The following is an 18,493-nucleotide window of genomic DNA, read 5'->3' as shown; positions in this document are numbered from 1 at the left end:
TGAGACATAGAGTCAAGGAGATCATTTTGGAGATTTAAGATTTGACTGGTCTGCTGGATTTTGGACTTTCATAGGGCCAGTAGTCCCTTTGTTTTGACCAATTTCTCCCATTTGGAATGGTTTTATTTACCTGTACCCTCATCGTATCTAGGAAGTAACTAACGTGCTTTTGATTTTACAGGCTCATAGGCAGAAGGGACTTGCCTTGTCTCAGATGAGATGTTGGACTGTGAACTTTTGAGTTAATAGTGAAATGAATTAAGACTTTGGGGGACTGTTGGGAAGGCATGATTGGTTTTGAAATGTGAGAACACGAGATTTGGGAAGGGCCAGGGGTGGAATGATGTGGTTTGGCTCTGTCCCCATCCAAATCTCATCTTGAATTCCCACATGTTGTGGGAGGGATCCAGTGGCAGGTAACTGAATCATGGGGATAGGTCTTTCCCATGTTGTTATCATGATACTGAATGAGTCTCATGAGATCTGATGGTTCTATAAGGGGGAGGTTCCCTTCACAAGCTCTCTTTTCTCTTGTCTGCCACGATGTGAGAAGCGCCTTTCATCTTCCACAATGATTGTTAGGCCTCCCCAGACAAGTGGAACTGCAAGTCCAATAAACCTCTTTACTTTGTAAATTGCCCAATTTTGGGTATGTCTTTATCAGCAGCATGTAAATGGACTAATACACTAATTTGAGATAAATGAAATTAATTACAGGACATTCAACATGTGGGTAGCATTTTGGCATGATAGAGGGGCCATACTCATTTTGATGCTTTACAATGTTTCTGGGACCACATATTTTGGCTTGGGGAAAGAAGAAAATAGCACTGTATATTAATTGCTGATTCAGAATATATGCTACACCCTGAAGAACTGTTCCAAAGCATCTCAAGGTGTATCTTCCAGCAGGTGCTGTAACTGTCTTCAATATTCTTTTCCTCTGGTAGTTTCTAATTCAGATAGTTTCTAAGTGATGAGGTACATAATGAAGACAACAAATTCTGTGACCATAAGCTCCATTGCCTTACTACTTTTGCAAGATGAGTTTCTTAATCAGAATAAATATTATAAATAAATAAATATCATGGTATTAAATATTTTATAAGATATGAATACAGTTATTAGTGTTCTTAGAAGTATAGTAGGCAAGAGAATTATAACTATATACCAAATATGTGTTTATTACAATAAGAACAAATTTCCTTCTAATGGACTTCCTAGTAGAAGGAAATCTGGTATGAGGTGGTTTGTTTCTTAATCATATAGCCATGTGGAGGGCTTGGGCCGGAATTGTTGCTATTAAATCAGGTAAAAATTGGTGCAGAAAAGTCAACTTCAATGATGGCTAGCTTGTGCTTCTGTGTCTATGTATTACCTCTATTCCTTCTACTGTAGCCATCTGTTAATGAACTCATTATGCAAATTCTGGGGTCGCTGAAGAAAAAATACTGATTGAAAGCCATACAACACTTTATTTTGTTAACTTCATTACTGAGCATATCCTTAGAAGCTGCATAAGCTTTCTTGTAGGACAAACTTTCTGTCAAACTGAACTCATTCCAAAAGCACAACTTTCCAGTTTTTTGCCAAATCTCCATTCTTATCCCTTCCAAGTCCATGATTATCTTAATCCATTTCTAGATGATTCTCGAACATTTAAGTATAAGATGAACTTTAGTGTGTGTTATATATACATTATATTATACATTATATATATATAATTTCCAAGAAAAAATTTATATTTTGCCTATGAGGAAGTTTACTCTGTTGCTCTTTAGGGCCAAGTCCAGGTGGGGTGATAATGCAATAATAGTCCACTTCCAGAAAGCACAGCCACATTGCATAAAGTCATTTGCAAGCTAAGCTGGTGGGACTTACTATCATCTCTACCATGCATAGACACTTCAAACACTAAGGTGCTTAGTGAAATGGCCTGATGACAATGCTGTCTATGAAGAAAGCTAAAGGAAACTTGTTTCCTGTAGGTAAGTGCTGCAATTTACAATTTTCACACAAATAGAAATTGAGATCACATACCAACAGCAAATCTTATTACAGAAAGCACTGAAGGTTATATTTACAAATAAGAAAAAGTATTCAGTAAAGAAGATCTAAGGGTGCTAGATGAAAAAAATAAAAAAAGAAATTGGTAAACAACTGGGAAAATATAAAATAGCAATATTACCTAATTTGAAAATTTAACTGAAGTTATATATATAATGCATAATTTTATATATAGCCTAATATGTAATCCAATTACTGAGACTGTGTAAAATTCAGATATGTGCTATTTAAAGGAAATGTAATTAACAGTAAGCATACAGAAAGAATGAAAAATAAAGAGAAAAGAACATACCACCTAAATACTAACCAAAGTAACGCTAGGATAGTGATATGGTTTGACTGTGTCCTCACCCAAAATCTCATCTTGAATTGTAATCTAAATTGTAATCCCTATGTGTTCAGGGAGAGAACTCCTGGGAGGTGATTAGATCATTGGGGTGGCTCTCCCATGCTGTTCTCATGATAGTGAGTTCTCATGAGATCTGATGGTTTTATAAGGAGCTTTTCCCTACTTTGCTCTGCACTTATCTCTCCTGCTGCCATGTAAAAAGACATGTTTTCTTCCCCTTCCACCATGATTGTAAGTTTCCTAAGGCCTCTCCAGCCATGTGGAACTGTGAGTCAATTAAACCTCTTTCCTTTATAAATTACCCAGTCTTGGGCAGTTCTTCAGAGCAGTGTAAGAATGGACTAATGCATATGGCTATTTTAGAAATAGATAGAAATCAGAGGACTTGGAGCAAGATGACTAAATAAATGCTTTCAGTGATTGTCCCTTCTGCAGGAATACCAAATTGTATCCACACACAAAACAATACCTTCATGAGAACCAAAAATTGAGTGAGCTCTCACAGTACCTTGTTTTAACTTCATATCACAGAAACATATGAAGGTTGTAACTTCATGTCACAGAAAGAGGCACTGAAGAAGGTAGGAAAGACTATCTTGAATTGCAGACACCACCCATCTCCTATCCCCTGGCAGCAGCTGCATGGTGTGGAGAGAAAAATGTGTGCACTCGAGGGAGGGAGAGTGCAGTGATTGGGAGATTTTTGCATTGGAACTCAGTGCTGCCCTGTCACAATGGAAAACACCAGACAGAACTCTGCTGATGCCAATGGAGGGAGCACTTAGATCATCCCTAGCTAGAGAAAACTTGCCCATCACAGCAGCTGGAACCTGAGTTGCGTTAATGCTTGCTACCATGGACTTGAGTGCTCTGGGATCCTAAATAAACTTGAAAGCCAGTCTAGGCTGCAAGGACTGCAATTCCTGTACAAGTCCTGGTACTGTGTTGGGCATGGATCCAGTGCACTTTGGGAACACATGACCGAGGGAATAATCTTCAATCTTTCCATTTGTTTGTGTCCTCTATTATTACAAGTAATTCATGATAGTTATTTGTTCCATTTTTTTCATTAAAAGATAGATCAAACTAAAGTATAAGTTGATTGGAAGGAAATAGACTGACATATAAGGATGAGATTCATTCCAAAATGAATGTTAAAAACTGCACAAATTGTACTGAAGTTACAAAATTAACTGTTTCTATATTTATGTGTTTATTTGACTAATGTGTTTCTGCCATCTTTAAATGTGGTAAACCAAAAACCTTTGAGAACAAAGAATATTTGGTTTTGTTCATCACTGCGTATTTTTCAAGGCCTGACACATGATAGTTTACTTGTTACTTAGTTATAATATAATGCTTATTAGATTATTGTTTATTAATTATAATAAATGAAAAACTATTCAGATATCAGATAATTAAGGACTAATTGACAGCAATCCAGCACATGCCTAATACTTGATTGATATCTTGACCTTTATATTTGAAAAAAGAAAATATAGGCCAATGGGCATTTCCTAAGATTTTGCTAACCCCTATTCTAATTTAAGGTAAGATTACTAGTATTGAATTCAGATTTAATTTGAAGCAAGGGTTCTCATAAATAGTTGATACGTTTTAACCTGTACTTCCAGCACCATTAGTTGAAGTGGCTTTTCTTTCCTTACTCAATTGCCTTTGCAGCTTTGTATATATGTAGGGATATTTGAGGACTTTTTCTTCGGTCCCATGCTTTATTCATTTACCTTTACACTATTTCCATGGTTTTTACTACTGCAGTTTCATTGGAATTCCAAAATAATCTAGAACATCTCCTGAAAATTTGTCCTTCTATTTCAAGTGTTTTCTTTATTCAAGGCCCTTTGTATTTTTCAAGCCAATTTTAGAACCAATTCGTCCATTTCTACCAAAAAAAAAAAAAAAAAAGTTTATTGGAATTTTGACTTGGACTGCGTTTAATCTGTGTATTTTTTTGGGAGCGATTGACATCATACTTTATTATTATCTTCCAAGTTTTGAAGATGATATATGTCTCCATTTATTAGGTCTTATTTAATTCACTCAACAATATTGTATAGATTTCAGTATAGAGCTCTTGCACATCTTGTGTTAATTCATGTGTATTATTTTCATTCTATTTTAAATGGTTTCTCTATTTCACTTGCCAATTTTTCTCCTTATATGTAGAAATACACTTAATTTTTGACTCAACATTGTATTCCACAGCTTGTTAAATTCACTTCTGATTTGTTGATTGATTGGGGTTTTCAGTGTATACTGTTATGTTGCCTAGGAATAAAGGTAGCTTCATTTCTTCCCCTCCAAACTTAATTCCTTTTATTTATTTGTCTTACTTCCTTGTACTGACAGGTTATTATGTTAATAACTGTAGGTTTTTTATAGATACATTTTATCAGATTGAGAGTTTATGTGGGTAAGACAACATAAACTATCAGATTCTCCCTGTAGGTACTATGCTGAGAATGTATTTTATTTATTATAAATGAGAGTTGATTGTATTGATTTTTTAAAAATTTATTCTGTTAATAATCAATGCAATTGATTAACTTTTAAATATTAAATCAATCTTTCATTCCTGGGATAAATTCCAATCAGCTGTAATATATTATACATTTTACATGTTGCTGTGTGCAATTTGCTAATATTTTGTAAGGGTTTTTGTATCAATTTTCATGATAGTTTTTGGTCTATAATTTTCAATGTCTTTGCATAAAGGTTTACACAATATTAATATTATTTCTTTTTTAAAAGTGAATATAATTCATCAGTGAAACCAGCTGGTACTAGAGAATAATTAGTGTATTTTTCAGGTACAGAGAAGAATAATAAAAGAATTCTTACAAAGAAGTATTTTGCCAGTCTTTAACACTAGCCTCTATTTTTTTTATTTTCCTCTCATTTTTCATATAATTGTTTAATATTGTGAGTAAAAAGGGAACTGAGACAATAAAGATGTCACTAAAAATTCCCATCAGAGCATTTCATTTTCCCTGATGAATTAAACTAGCTGGACAAAATAGAACAGAAACTGCTAAAGGAATCACTCAAATGTAATATTATAAACTATACATCTAATAAAGGTCTAACACCCAGAATCTATAAGGAACTTAAACAAATTTACAAGCAAGAAACAAAGAACTCTATTAAGAAGTGGGCAAAGAACATGAACAGACACTTTACAAAAGAAGATATACATGAGGCCAACAAGCATATAAAACCAGCTTGGCCAACATGGTGAAATCCCGTCTCTACTAAAAATACAAAAATTAGCTGGGTGTGGTGGCAGGTGCCTGTAATCCCAGCTACTTGGGATGCTGAGGCAGGAGAATTGCTTGAACCTGGGAGGCAGAAGTTGCAGTGAGCCAAGATTGTGCCACTGTACTCCAACCTGGGCAACAGAGCAAGACTGTCAAAAAAAAAAAAAAAAGAGAGAGAAAGAAGGAAGAAAAAGAAAAATGTTCAACATCACTAATCATTAGGTAAATGCACATCAAAACCACAATGAGATACCATCTCACATTAGGCATAATGGCTATTATGAAGTCAAAATATAACAGATGCTGGCAAGATTGTGGGGTAAAGGGAATGTTTATACACTGCTGGTGGGAATGTAAATTAGTTAGGTCATGTAGAAAGCAATGTGGCAATTTCTAAAATAATTTAAAACAGAATTATGATTCCACTCAGTAATCTCACTACTGGGTATATGCCTAAAGGAATATAAATCATTCTACCGTAAAGACACATCCATGTGTATGTTCATAATTGCACTACTCATGATGGCAAAGACATGGAATCAACATAAATGCCCATCAATGGTAGACTGGATAAAGAAAATGTGGTACATATACAGCATGCAATACTACACAGCTATAAAATCAAATGAGATAGTGTACTATCAGCAATATGGATAGAGCCGTAGGCTATTATCCTAAGCAAACTAACACAGGAACAAAGCAAAATACTGCATGTTCTCACTTATGAGTGGGAGCTAAATATCGAGTATATATGGACACAAAGAAGGGAACAACAGACTCCAGGGTCTACTTGAGGGTGGAGGGTAGAAGGTGAGGATCAAAAACCTACCTGTCGGGTACTATGCTTATTACCTGGGTGATGAAAAAGTCTATACACCAAACACCCATGACATGCAATTTACCTATATAACAAACCTGCATATTTACCCCTGTATCAATAATACTACTTTTTATAAAACTTTTATTTTGATCTAAAATAAAAGTTTAAGGTAAAAGTTTAAAGCCTAAACTAATGTAAAACTTAAAAGTTTTTTTTTAAAGTAGTATTAGTACAGGAAGTCAGTTGTCCTGATTTCTTTTTATTAAGGCAAAGTTATCAAGGATCAGGAGAGTTTATGTGGGTAAGACAAATGGAACAGTATTTTTTTAAATTAGAGTTCATTCATCTATTAAAGATGATGTAAATGTCAGTATAATCTTTCTTGCAATCAGAATTTCCTCTAGCTAATTGAGAAATGGATAGATAGAAATTCAAATATCTATGTCTTCCATATCCTCCTTCCTATTCCAAGCCCTGCTACCTTATTCTTAGAAAAGTGTAGATTAATCTATAATCAGTAACAACTATTTGTTTGTCTAATTTCTATTGAGCTAGTTAATATTGCAGAAGTTTAATTCTACAAATACTAGCCTAGTTAGCATGTTTAACACATATGCATACACACACACACACACACACACACACACACACACATGCACATCACTCATATTTGAAAAATACCACACATAGTAGTGGCATATAATATATGAAAAAAATCACTGTCCTACAAGGAGAAATATATAGCGGAAAAAATACAACCCTTGTTTATGTAGCTCATCACATGCAAAAAGGCAGTACTGGTCTGCTATATTATTATATTGTTCCCCACTTACTTTGCCTTTATGCAGCTTTTTAGCCAGCATTTTTAGATACTTTGCCAAGCAGAGTGATTTACGTTTTTATTTTTTAGACGTGGAAGGCACTTTATAGTTCTTCCTGACAAAAGTAGTAACATTCCTAAAATATATATTAGCAAACCTATTTTCCTTTGATATTCCAGAGATATTGATCCAGAAAATGTGACCTTATTTTCAGCCTCCTCTCATAATGACAGTAATAATCACAAATGATCAGATGAGATTCAGTTTTTTATGTTTTAGTTTCAGTTTCCAATCATCATCATTCCCGGTTCTCAGTTGAAAATAAATGAATTCATTTTGGCTAGTTTTAGTAGAAAGGTATATTCTAAGGATTATGGACAGCTTTTCCAAATTATCATCGGAGCAGAAGCATTAACTCTTGTTTGAACCTCAAAGAACAAGGCACTTCAAAGATGCTTCAAATTCTGCCATTTTCAGGCTATTACAATATCAGCAAGCCATAGCAAAAGCTGCCAGTGCCAAGAGCATTTTGACTTTGTGACAACACAACCAGAAAAATATAGATCCCATTCTTATAAAATCTAATTCTGCATTAGAAAGCCTTGCGTGTTCACCTCTGATTGGCTCAAAAGTGATCACATAGTGAGCTAAAGCTGCAAGAGAATCTGAAAAAAAATGTACTTTTTATTATTCTATCTCCTCCGCATGAGAAGTGGTTTGGAATGGGTATTGAGCATTTCATTTACAATACAAAATACTCTTAGGGAAAAACTACTTCTTTTCTGAATAATTAAACCTCTACTCTACCAGAGCACAGAGTAGAAAACACATAAAACATCCTGCAAGAGAGCTTCCAAGCTCATCAATTTTCATCTTCTACCTGAAGCCACTGAGAGGACTTCAATAGGACATTATTACTCTTCCAATGTTTCCAGATATTGGGTTGCATAACAATACTAGTGAATCTCAAACATATGTACTTATTAACTTACTTTATTTCCCCATTAAGTGCATTGGTATGCCCATGCACTATTGTGTGGAAATACATGATGGAATGTAGAGAATTTGGTAAGCCCACAAATGACTGCCAGAGGTAAATTCAAACTGTGTCTTAAAAGAAAATAAAATGTTTACTGCTCACTTCATAATGAAAGGGACCTAGTAGAATCAATCTGCCATCAGGTGACATGTAGCATACCTTAATTCATGTTAGCATAAGGGAGTCTCAGGAATGGTCGAATTGCTTAAAATGTGTGACTTCAGTTGCCACATAGGGTTCCAGATTGTCTTTACCTCCCGATTGAGGTACCTTCTCCTCAACCCCTGACCATCTGACTACACTGTTAGCCACTGGTTGCTCTACCTCTTCTTCTAAGTCAAGTAAATAATAAAAGTGTCCAACTCAATATTCACCCATTGCCCTTTCAGGACACCAGTGATACAAGCTGTAATGGCACAAGATTCTATCTAGATGGAGTGGACTTATTTTTAGCAACCCACAGAAGCTTAAGTACTATTTTATGACATCATCAGTCTAGAATTTGGGATCTAGATTTGAGTCTTTTATGTTATTTAGTGCTGTCAAAAAATACGTTGTGTATTTCTCTTGTTGTGGCCCCTTTCTATTTGCTTTAAAATTTTATACACTATCATTTGTTCCATTCCTTAGAGTTTCAAACTCAGTGAACTTATGGTAGTAGATCACAGGAGACAACCTGATTAACTTGTTTTGTCCCCATGTATCATAGGCTACTTGCCATCCTCTGATTTAAAAAGGACTAAATACCTATCAATCTTCCTTGGCCAGACATTTAATTCTAAATATTCCACATGTCCCTAAAGATCTGTGCCTAACATTCACTCTCTGGGACCTATAACTGTGTAATTCAAGATTCCACTTTGTTGACAAGGAACAGAAACTAACGCTGGAAAATTTATTGATTTATTTCATAGATTTATTTTAAAAATAGCTGGGGTAGAACACAGAAATCAAAGAAATAACTGAAAAAGTGAGGTCAAGAGAAAAATTGAATCAGGAAATTTCTGGAAACCTTCACAACAGTAATAAACAGGTCTCTCTAGAACAGTTCATCAAAGTAATTCTGTTCCATGAAATTCTTTTGTCGCATTGCCAGTTTTCAAATTCCTTGGGTAACTTCTCTGACTCAGTTTAAAATTGTTTTTAAGAAAGTAGATTTGAAAGGGCAGAGGCCAGGTCACACGGCAGTTAAGAGTTAGTGGGTCTCCTATATTGAGGTTGTTTCCAGAGAAAGGGAAGCCATCAGAATATATTAAACTATTTTCTTAGGACATCATGGTAAGATGGTGAATCATTAATGACACAGGTCATGCTTAACATGTCTCTGAAACTTTGTGTCTAAGCCAGATGTTTATCTTTCCTCTCTACTTTTTCCTCAATATTAGTAGTTATATAAAATTCTCATTTTTCTCCATTAAATTTGGATGATATATTAGTCTCTCTTAGAGTTTACCAGTTGTATTCTTTATTAATACATTTACTAAAATCATGATTCAACACGCTATTATTAAATTTTTTCCCTTGTGGGGTTGAACCATTTATTTCAGCTAATTTAGTGTCTGTTAAATATTTCAACACATGTAAAATCCATAAAATGTATATTTTGCTAGATTAAAATTTTATTTCGCTTGCCTGGAGCTTTTATTTGCATTTTAAAAAGTTATCATCAGAAGTGTGCTGAGAATGGAAAATAGCACTCAAGTTTCTGAAGTAACTATTTAGTCATTTGATTGTTAGTTTTATTTAGAAAGAGTTTCACTAAGGTCAAACGCAAAGAAAATTACTAGACAAGAAAGGTCATTGCTATTAGACAAGATTCAAGAAAGAAGAATTGCAAGATCATGGCACCCAATATTATTTTTTACTCTTCCTTTCTGGCTCTGGAGCACTTTAATTCATGCCATGGTCATTTGAATGTCATTGAGTTGGGTGTTGTGTTCATGCAAAGCCCTTGGCAGGATTGTGTAAATGTAAAAGAAGACTGGAGAAACTGTTGTCAAAGAAAAATTATTTTGTGATTTCTAAATGAAGGTAGCCTGGATAATTGCTATGTTTGTCACATGAAAGAAGCTATGTGATTACACTTCCACATCTTTAAATAACCCCAATGATTTTACACTTTTCTCCATTGTACATTTATATTGTTCATTTGGCTATATAATACTTAGTCTTTGAGACATTTTTGGGGAAGATACCAAATGTTTCTGCTCTATTCCACATATTTGGAATAAGTTGTGGCTGACATAAACTCTAACAATAAGAAGATAATTTTTCACAGGAAATAGTTTCTAAGTTACATTTACTAACAATATAAAGAGGTGTGGTTAGAAAAGGTTGTAATGTTTAAAAAATGACTGCTAATCCACACAAGAGCTATGCACACAAATTTACCACTAGATTAATATAGAAGGAGAACAAACTGAGGAAAGGGGCTTGAAAGAATAACTTCAATAAGGGACTAGACCTTGAGGCATGTGAATGTACTAAGCCATGATACAAAACAAACTGAAAAATGAGTATTGTATTACCAAGAAATGGTACTGAATAATCAAATATAAGACACAATGTTAGTCTTTAGAGGTTAAAGAAACATATTTTTGCTATGCTCTTTATTTCCATTTTAATTAAATCCATATATGTACAAATTAAGTAGAATTGATTAAATACTATTTGAATATGCCAATCACATAAGAACACAGGATATAATCTTGGCTACTAATAGTCTTCACAACAAGACAGAGAACCATTTGTGTAGGTGGAGACATTTATTATATACATTATATCCTGCAATTTTAGATAAATGTCTGCATTGGGCACAAAGAAAATAAGTAATAATTTTAATATTTTGAATGAAAAGTAGGAATAATAAGCATAAGATTTATTTGGCATGAATAAATGTAAAAGAATTGTTTTATTTGGGTGACTAGTGTCTCCTGCTATAAATCACCCCTAAGAATTTATAACGGATGCCAGGACAAATGACATGTAGGCACTAATGGATATGAAATAAAGTTTATTACTCACACAGTAAGACACAAAAATATTTCCTAAGGTGAAGGGCTCAGATTTTGAAATAAATGAAACAAGAGAAAAGCAGAGGGCAGATGTTGGGGTCCTTATAATGGCTAGGGGTTGTGGCTGGAGAAGAGACCACATGCAGGGTGGGAATTCACCAGAGTTTGCACCCAACCTCAAAGGATAAATGGAGCACAGAAACTCCTTTACCTTAGTTGTCCAGTGTGGGGTAGCAGGAAAGAAAGATGGGAATCTGAAAGCCGCCAGGTCAAACACTAAAAGAGGAACCCATCTCTTAATTATTAGAATAAAAATAGAAGAAATCAATTGTTTTAGAAGCTGTGGTACAGTAGGAGAAGATGGGGATAGGTAAACAGGGCTTTAAATTAGAACATGAGACACTTGTATAGGTTTGTCAGATGAGAAAATTGCTGTAAGTCTAAGAATTTGGGCAAGACCTGAGCACTATCTCTGGGAGTCACATTTATGTGACTAGGAGCTGGAGTGTGCTAAGAGGTAATTGAGAAGGAGAGGATTTGAGAATGGTTTTGACGGGGTCTACTTAACTGATGTTACTTACAATAGTAACAGGGGATGTGGTGTGAATATCACGGGGGAATATTTCCTTTTCTCATTCAGAGAAATGTCCAAAGCAGGTAATGCATGTTGGGTTTGAGAATTTAATAATAATCACTTTTAGTAAGACAGAATATTTAAAGTTTCTTAAAGTAAAATTATACATTTTCTGAAAAAATGATGTAATCTATAAATATTTATTGAAAATCTACCTGATATCATGCATTGTGTTAGAAGCTGTAGTGCATATAAAGATTGATATCTTCAAAAGCATAAATATTATCCTACCATGTAAAATATTGTTTTCCAGAAATATAGGCTTTGTTGGGAAATACTGCATATTATAAAACCTGATTGTTTTCTATATCTTATATTCAGTAAATATTTTTTTCCATGCTAAGAGATAAAACGTTATGCCACTCATTCATCCTAAACATTTTTTTGGAGGGTGCTATGGTTTTACTTTATTTTAATTTTGATTTTTTGTTCTAGGGTACATGAATAGGATGCACAGGTTTGTTACATAGGTGAACATGTGACATGGTGGTTTGCTGCACCTAGCAACCCATCACCTAGGCATTAAGCCCAGCATGCATTAGCTATTTTTTCTAATGCTTTCGCTCACCCCATCTCATCCCCGATAGGTCCCAGTGTGTGTTGTTCCCCTCCCTGTGTCCATGTGTTCTCATTGTTCAGCTCCCACTTATAAATGAGAACATGTGATGTTTGGTTTTCTGTTCCTGCATTAATTTGCTGAGGATAATGGCTTCCAGCTCCATCCATGTCCCTGTAAAAGACATGATCTCATTCCTTTTTATGGCTGCATAGTATTCCATGGTGTATATATACCACATTTTGTTTATCCAGTCTATCATTGATGGGCATTTTGGTTGCTTCAATGTCTTTGCTATTGTGAATAGTGCTGTAATGATCATACACATGCATATATCTTTGTAACAGAATAATTCATATTCCTTTGGGTATATATCCAATAATGGGATTACTGGGTCGAATGACGTTTCTGCTTCTATATCTTTGAAGAATCACCCCACACAGTTTTCCACAAAGGTAGAACTAATCAACATTCCTACCAACAGTATAAAACTCCATCTTGAGTGAATTTATAACGTGTGAGGAAGGGGTTCCGTTTTTTTTTTTTTTTTTTTTTTTTTTTTTTTTTTTTTAATTTCTCCGCAACCTTGCCAGCATCTGTTGTTTCGTGACTTTTTAATAACTGCCATTCTGACTGGCATGAGATGGTGTCTCATTGTAGTTTATTTGCATTTCTCTAATGATCAGTGATGTTGAGCTTTCTTCATATGTTTTTTGGCTGCATGAATGTCTTCTTTTGAGAAGTGTCTGTTCACCTCCTTTGCCAACTTTTTAATGGAGTTTTTTTTTCTTGTAAATTTGTTTGAATTCCTTGTAGATTCTGGATATTAGACCTTTTTCAGATAGATAGATTGCAAAAATGTTCTCTCACTCTGTAGGTTGCCTGTTCACTCTGATGATAGTTTATTTTGCTGTGCACAATCTCTTTAGTTTAATTAGGTCCCATTTGTCAATTTTGGCTTTTGTCGCAATTGCTTTTGGTGATTTCATCATGAAATCTGCCTGTGGCTATGTTCTGAATGGTATTTCCTAGACTTTCTTCTAGAGTTTATATAGTTTTGTGTTTTACATTTAAATCTTTAATCCATCTTGAGTTAATTTATAACGTGTGAAGAAGGGGTTCAGTTTCAGTTTTCTGCATATGGCTAGCCAGTTCTCCCAGCATCATTAATTAAATAGGGAATAATTTCTCCCTTGCTTGTTTTTGTCAGGTTTGTCGAAGATCAGATGTGCAGTAGATGTATGGTCTTATGTCTGAGTTATCTCTTCTGTTCCATTGGTCCATGTGTGTGTTTTTGTACCAGTACCATGCTGTTTTGGTTATGTAGCCTTATAGCATAGCTTGAAGTCTGGTAGTATGATGCCTCCAGCTTTGTTCTTCTTGCTTAGGATTTTTTTGGTTATATGAGCCCATTTTTGGTTTCTTGTGAATTTTAATATAGTTTTTTTCCTAATTCTGTGAAGAATGTCAGTGGTAGCTTGATGGAAATAGCACTGAATCTATAAATTATGTTGAACAGTATGGCCATTTTCACGATATTGATTCTTTTTATCTATGAACATGGAATATTTTTCCTTTTGTTTGTGTTCTCTCTGGTTTCCTTGAACAGTGGTTTGTAGTTCTCTTTGAAGAGGTCTTTCTCTTCCCTTGTTAGCTGTGTTCCTAGGTATTTTATTCCCTTTGTAGCAATTGTGAATGGGAGTTTATTCATTATTTGACTCTCTGCCTGCCTGTTGTTGGTATATGGGAATGCTCTGCATATTGATTTTGTATCCTGAGATTTTGCTTAAGTTGCTTATCAGCTTAAGAAACTTTTGGGCTGAGACAAACGGGTTTTCTAGATATAGGATCATGTCATCTGCAAACAAAGACAATTTGACTTCCTCTCTTCCTATTTGAATACACCTTCTTTCTTTCTCTTGCCTAATTGCCCTGGCCAGAACTTCCAATACTATGTTGAACAGGAGTGATGAGAGAGGGCATCCTTGTCTTGTGCTGGTTTTCAAGGGAAATGCTTCCAGCTTTTGCCCATTCTGTATGATATTGGCTGTGGATTTATCATAAATGGCTCTTATTATTTTGAGGCATGTTCCATCAATACCTAGTTTATCGTGAGTTTTTAACCTGAAGATATGTTGAATTTTATTGAGGGCCTTTTCTGTGTCTATTGAGATCATCATGTGGTTTTTGTCTTTAGATCTGTTTATGTGATTAACTACATTATTGATTTGCATATGTTGAACAAGCCTTGCATCCTGGGAATGAAGCCAACTTGACCGTGGTGGATAAGATTTTTAATTTGCTGCTGTATTCAGTCTGCCAGTATTTTATTGAGATTTTTTGCATCAATGCTCATCAGGGATATTGGCCTGAAGTTTTCCTTTATTGTTGTAATTCTGCTGCTAGGATTTTGGTATCAGGATGATGCTGACCTCATAGAATAAGTTAGGGAGGAGTCCCTCCTTTTCAATTGTTTGGAGTAGTTTTAGAATTAAAAAAATAATATCAACTCCTCTTCATATTTCTGGTAGAATTCAGCTGTAAATCAGTCTGGTCCTGGAATTTTTTTGGTTGGTAAGCTATTTATTACAGTTTCAATTTCAGAACTTGTTATTGGTGTATGCAGGGATTCAATTTCTTCCTGGTTCAGTCTTGGGAGGTTGTATGTGTCTGGAAATTTATCCATTTCTTTTAGATTTTCTAGTTTATTTGCATAGAGATGTTTATAATATTCTCTGATGGTTGTATTTCTGTGGGGTTAGTGGCAATATCCCCTTTATCATTTTTTATTGTGTCTATTTGATTCTTCTCTCTTCTTCTTTATTAGTCTAGCTAGTGGTCTGTTTTATTATTTTCTTCAAAAAACCAGCTCCTGAATTGATTGATGTTTTGAAGAAGTTTTCATGTCTCTATCACCTTCTGTTCCACTCTGATCTTGATTATTTCTTGTCTTCTGCTAGATTTGGGGTTTGTTTGCTCTTGGTTCTCTTAGTTCTTTTTTAGAGTGTCAATTTAAGATCTTTCTAGCTTTTTGATGTGGGTGTTTAGTGCTATAAATTTCCCTCTTAACACTGCTTTAGCTGTGTCCCAGAGATTCTGGTACATTGTATCTTTGTTCTCATTTGTTGGAAATAACTTCTTGATTTCTGTCTTAATTTCATATTTACCCAGGAGTCACTCAGAAGCAGGGTGTTCAATTTCCATGTAGTTGTGTTGTTTTGAGTGAATTTTTAAATATTGAGTTGTAATTTGATTGTGCTGTGGTCTGAGAGACTGTTCGTTATGATTTCACTTCTCTAGTTATGTAATCAGTTTTAGAATAAGTGCCATGTGGCGCCAAGAAGAATGTATATTCTGTTGTTTTGGGTGGGAGTTCTGTCGATATCTGTTGGGTATACTTGATCCAGAGCCGAGTTCAAGTCCTGAATATATTTGTTAAATTTCTGTCTCGATGATCTGTCTAATACTGACAGTGGGGTGTCAGAGTTTCCTACTATTATTTTGTGGAAGTCTAAGTCTCTTTGTAGGTCTATGAGAACTTGCTTTATGAATCCCAGTGCTCCTGTATTGGGTGCATATATATTTAGGATAGTTAGCTCTTCTAGTTGAATTGACCCCTTTACCAGTATGTAATGCCCTTTTTTTTTTTTTCCTTTTTTTAAATCTTTGTTGGTTTAAAATCTGTTTTGTCAGGAACTAAGATGGCAACCCCTGCTTTTTTTCTGTTTTCCATTTGCTTGGTAAATTTTCCTCCATCTTTTTATGTTGAGTCTATGTGTACCTTTGCATGTGAGATGGATTTCTTAAATACAACACATCGATGAATTTTGACTCTTTCTAGCCTGCAGCTCTGTGTCTTTTAATTTGGATATTTAGCTTATTTACATTTAAGTTTAACATTGTTATGTGTGAATTTGATCCTGACATCATGATGCTAGTTGGTTATTTTGCAGACTTGTTTATGTATTTGCTTCATAGTGTCACAGGTCTGTGTACTCAGTATGTTTTTTGTAGTGGCTGGTAATGGTTTTTCCTTTCCATATTTAGTGCTTCCTTCAGGAGCTCTTGCAAAGCAGGCCTGGTGGTGATAAATTCCCTCAGCATTTGCTTTTCTGAAAAGGATCTTATTCCTTCTTCACTTATGAAGTTTAGTTTGGCCAGATATGAAATTCTACACTGGAAATTCTTTTTTTAAAGAATGTTGAATATTGGCCTCCAATCTCTTCTGGCTTGTAGGGTTTCTGCTAAGAGGTCTGCTTTAGTCTGAAGGGTTTCCCTTTATGGGTGACCTGGCCCTTCTCTCTGACTTCCTTTAACATTTTTTTCTCCATTTTGATCTTGGAGAATCTGATGATTATGTGTCTTGGGGTTGATCTTCTCATGGAGTATCTTACTGGGGTTCTCTGGATTTCCTAGATTTAAATGTTGGTCTGTCTTGCTAGGCTGGGGAAGTTCTCCTGGATGATATTCTGAAGTGTGTTTTATAATTGGGTTCCATTCTCCCCATCTCTTTCAGGTACCCCATCAGTCATAGGTTCAGTCTTTTTATATGATCCCATAGTTCTCAAAAGGTTTTGTTCGTTCCTTTTCATTCTTTTTTCTCTAATCTTGTCTGCCTGTCTGACTTCAGCAAGATAGTCTTCAAGCTCTGATATCCTTTCTTCTGCTTAGTCTATTCAGCTATTAATACTTGTGTTTGCATTATAAAGTTCCTGTGTTGTGTTTTTCATCTCTATCAGATCATTTATGTTCCTCTCTAAACTGGTTCTTCTGATTAACAGCACCTGTAATGTTTTATCATGGTTCTTAGTTTTTTTGCAGTGAGTTAGAACATAATCCTTTAGTTCAGTGGAGTTCATTATTACCCATTTTCTGAAGCCTACTTCTGTCAATTCATCCATCTCAGCCTCAGCCCAGTTTTGTGCCCTTGCTGTAGACGTGTTACAATCAACTGGAGGAGAAAAGGAACTCTGGCTTTTAGAGTTTTCCGCATTTTTGTGTTGATTTTTTTTCATCTTCATGGGTTTATCTACTTTGATCTTTGAGGCTGCTGACTTTTGGATGACATTTTTGAGGGGTCTTTTTCTTTGATGTTTGTGTTGTTGCTTTCTGATTGTTTTTCTTTTAGCAGTCAGGCCCCTCTTCTGTAGAGCTAATGTGGTTTGCTGGGGGTCCACTCTTGACCCTATTCTCCTGGGTCTCTCCCACCCCTGGAGATATCACCGGTGGAGTCTGCAGAGCAGCAAAAACGTCAGCCTGCTCCTTCCTCTGGGAACTCTGTCCCGGAGGAGCACAGACCTGTTGCCAGCCAGAACGCCCCCATATGCAGTGCCTGGAGACTCCTGTTGAGAGGTCTCATTCAGTCATGAGGACCAAAATTCGGGACCCACTTAAATAAGCAGTCTGTCTGCTCCTTGGCTGGGCAGGTGTGCTGCACTGGGGGAAATCCCCTCATCTGGGCTCCTCTGACTCTCCAGTACCAGCAGGCAGAAAAGGCTAAAATTGCTGACCCATGATGCCACAGCTGCCCCTCCTCCTACAGTGAGTTTCTATAGCTTTGTGCTTGGGACCCAAGGTTATGGTGGAGTGCGCTCAGGAGGGGACTTCCTGATCAATGGGTTGCAAGGATCCATGGGAAAAGCATGGTTTCAGGGAGGGGAAGCATAATCCTTTGCCACCTCCATTGGTCGGGAAAGGGAGTTCCCTTTTCCCCATGTAGCTCCTGTGTGGGCCCTTGCTCCACCCTGGTATTCTGCACTCTCCAGGATTCACACCAACCACCAAGTCAGTCCCAGTGTTCCTTAATTGAAGATGCAGAGCTTACTCGCAGTTTTCACCCTTCTTGGTGGGAGCTGCAGAGCAGAGCTGCTTCTATTCAGCAGCTGCTCCCCCAGTGCTATGGTTTTAATGTGTCC

The 18,493-nt window shown here is 35.7% G+C and overlaps 1 long non-coding RNA gene across 2 annotated transcripts in view; it reads right to left on the bottom strand.

Annotated features, from left to right (window-relative positions):
* LOC105500035 (uncharacterized) overlaps window positions 1–18,493 on the bottom strand; it is a 117,750-nt gene that overhangs the window by 66,965 nt on the left and 32,292 nt on the right. Inside the window, exon 1 of one of the 2 annotated variants that reach the window (XR_011624746.1) lies at window positions 2,925–3,064. The exons of the other annotated variant lie outside the window; for it this stretch is intronic. This is a non-coding gene — a long non-coding RNA (uncharacterized lncRNA). Of the gene's footprint in view, window positions 1–2,924; window positions 3,065–18,493 lie in introns of those variants that run through there. 2 annotated transcript variants of the gene reach the window in all.

This window comes from Macaca nemestrina, chromosome 6 (assembly GCF_043159975.1).
Source record: "Macaca nemestrina isolate mMacNem1 chromosome 6, mMacNem.hap1, whole genome shotgun sequence".
In the NCBI taxonomy this organism is placed as follows: domain Eukaryota; kingdom Metazoa; phylum Chordata; class Mammalia; order Primates; family Cercopithecidae; genus Macaca; species Macaca nemestrina.
Note: the sequence above shows the minus strand (reverse complement) of the source record. Positions and strands in the feature narration are given on the sequence as shown.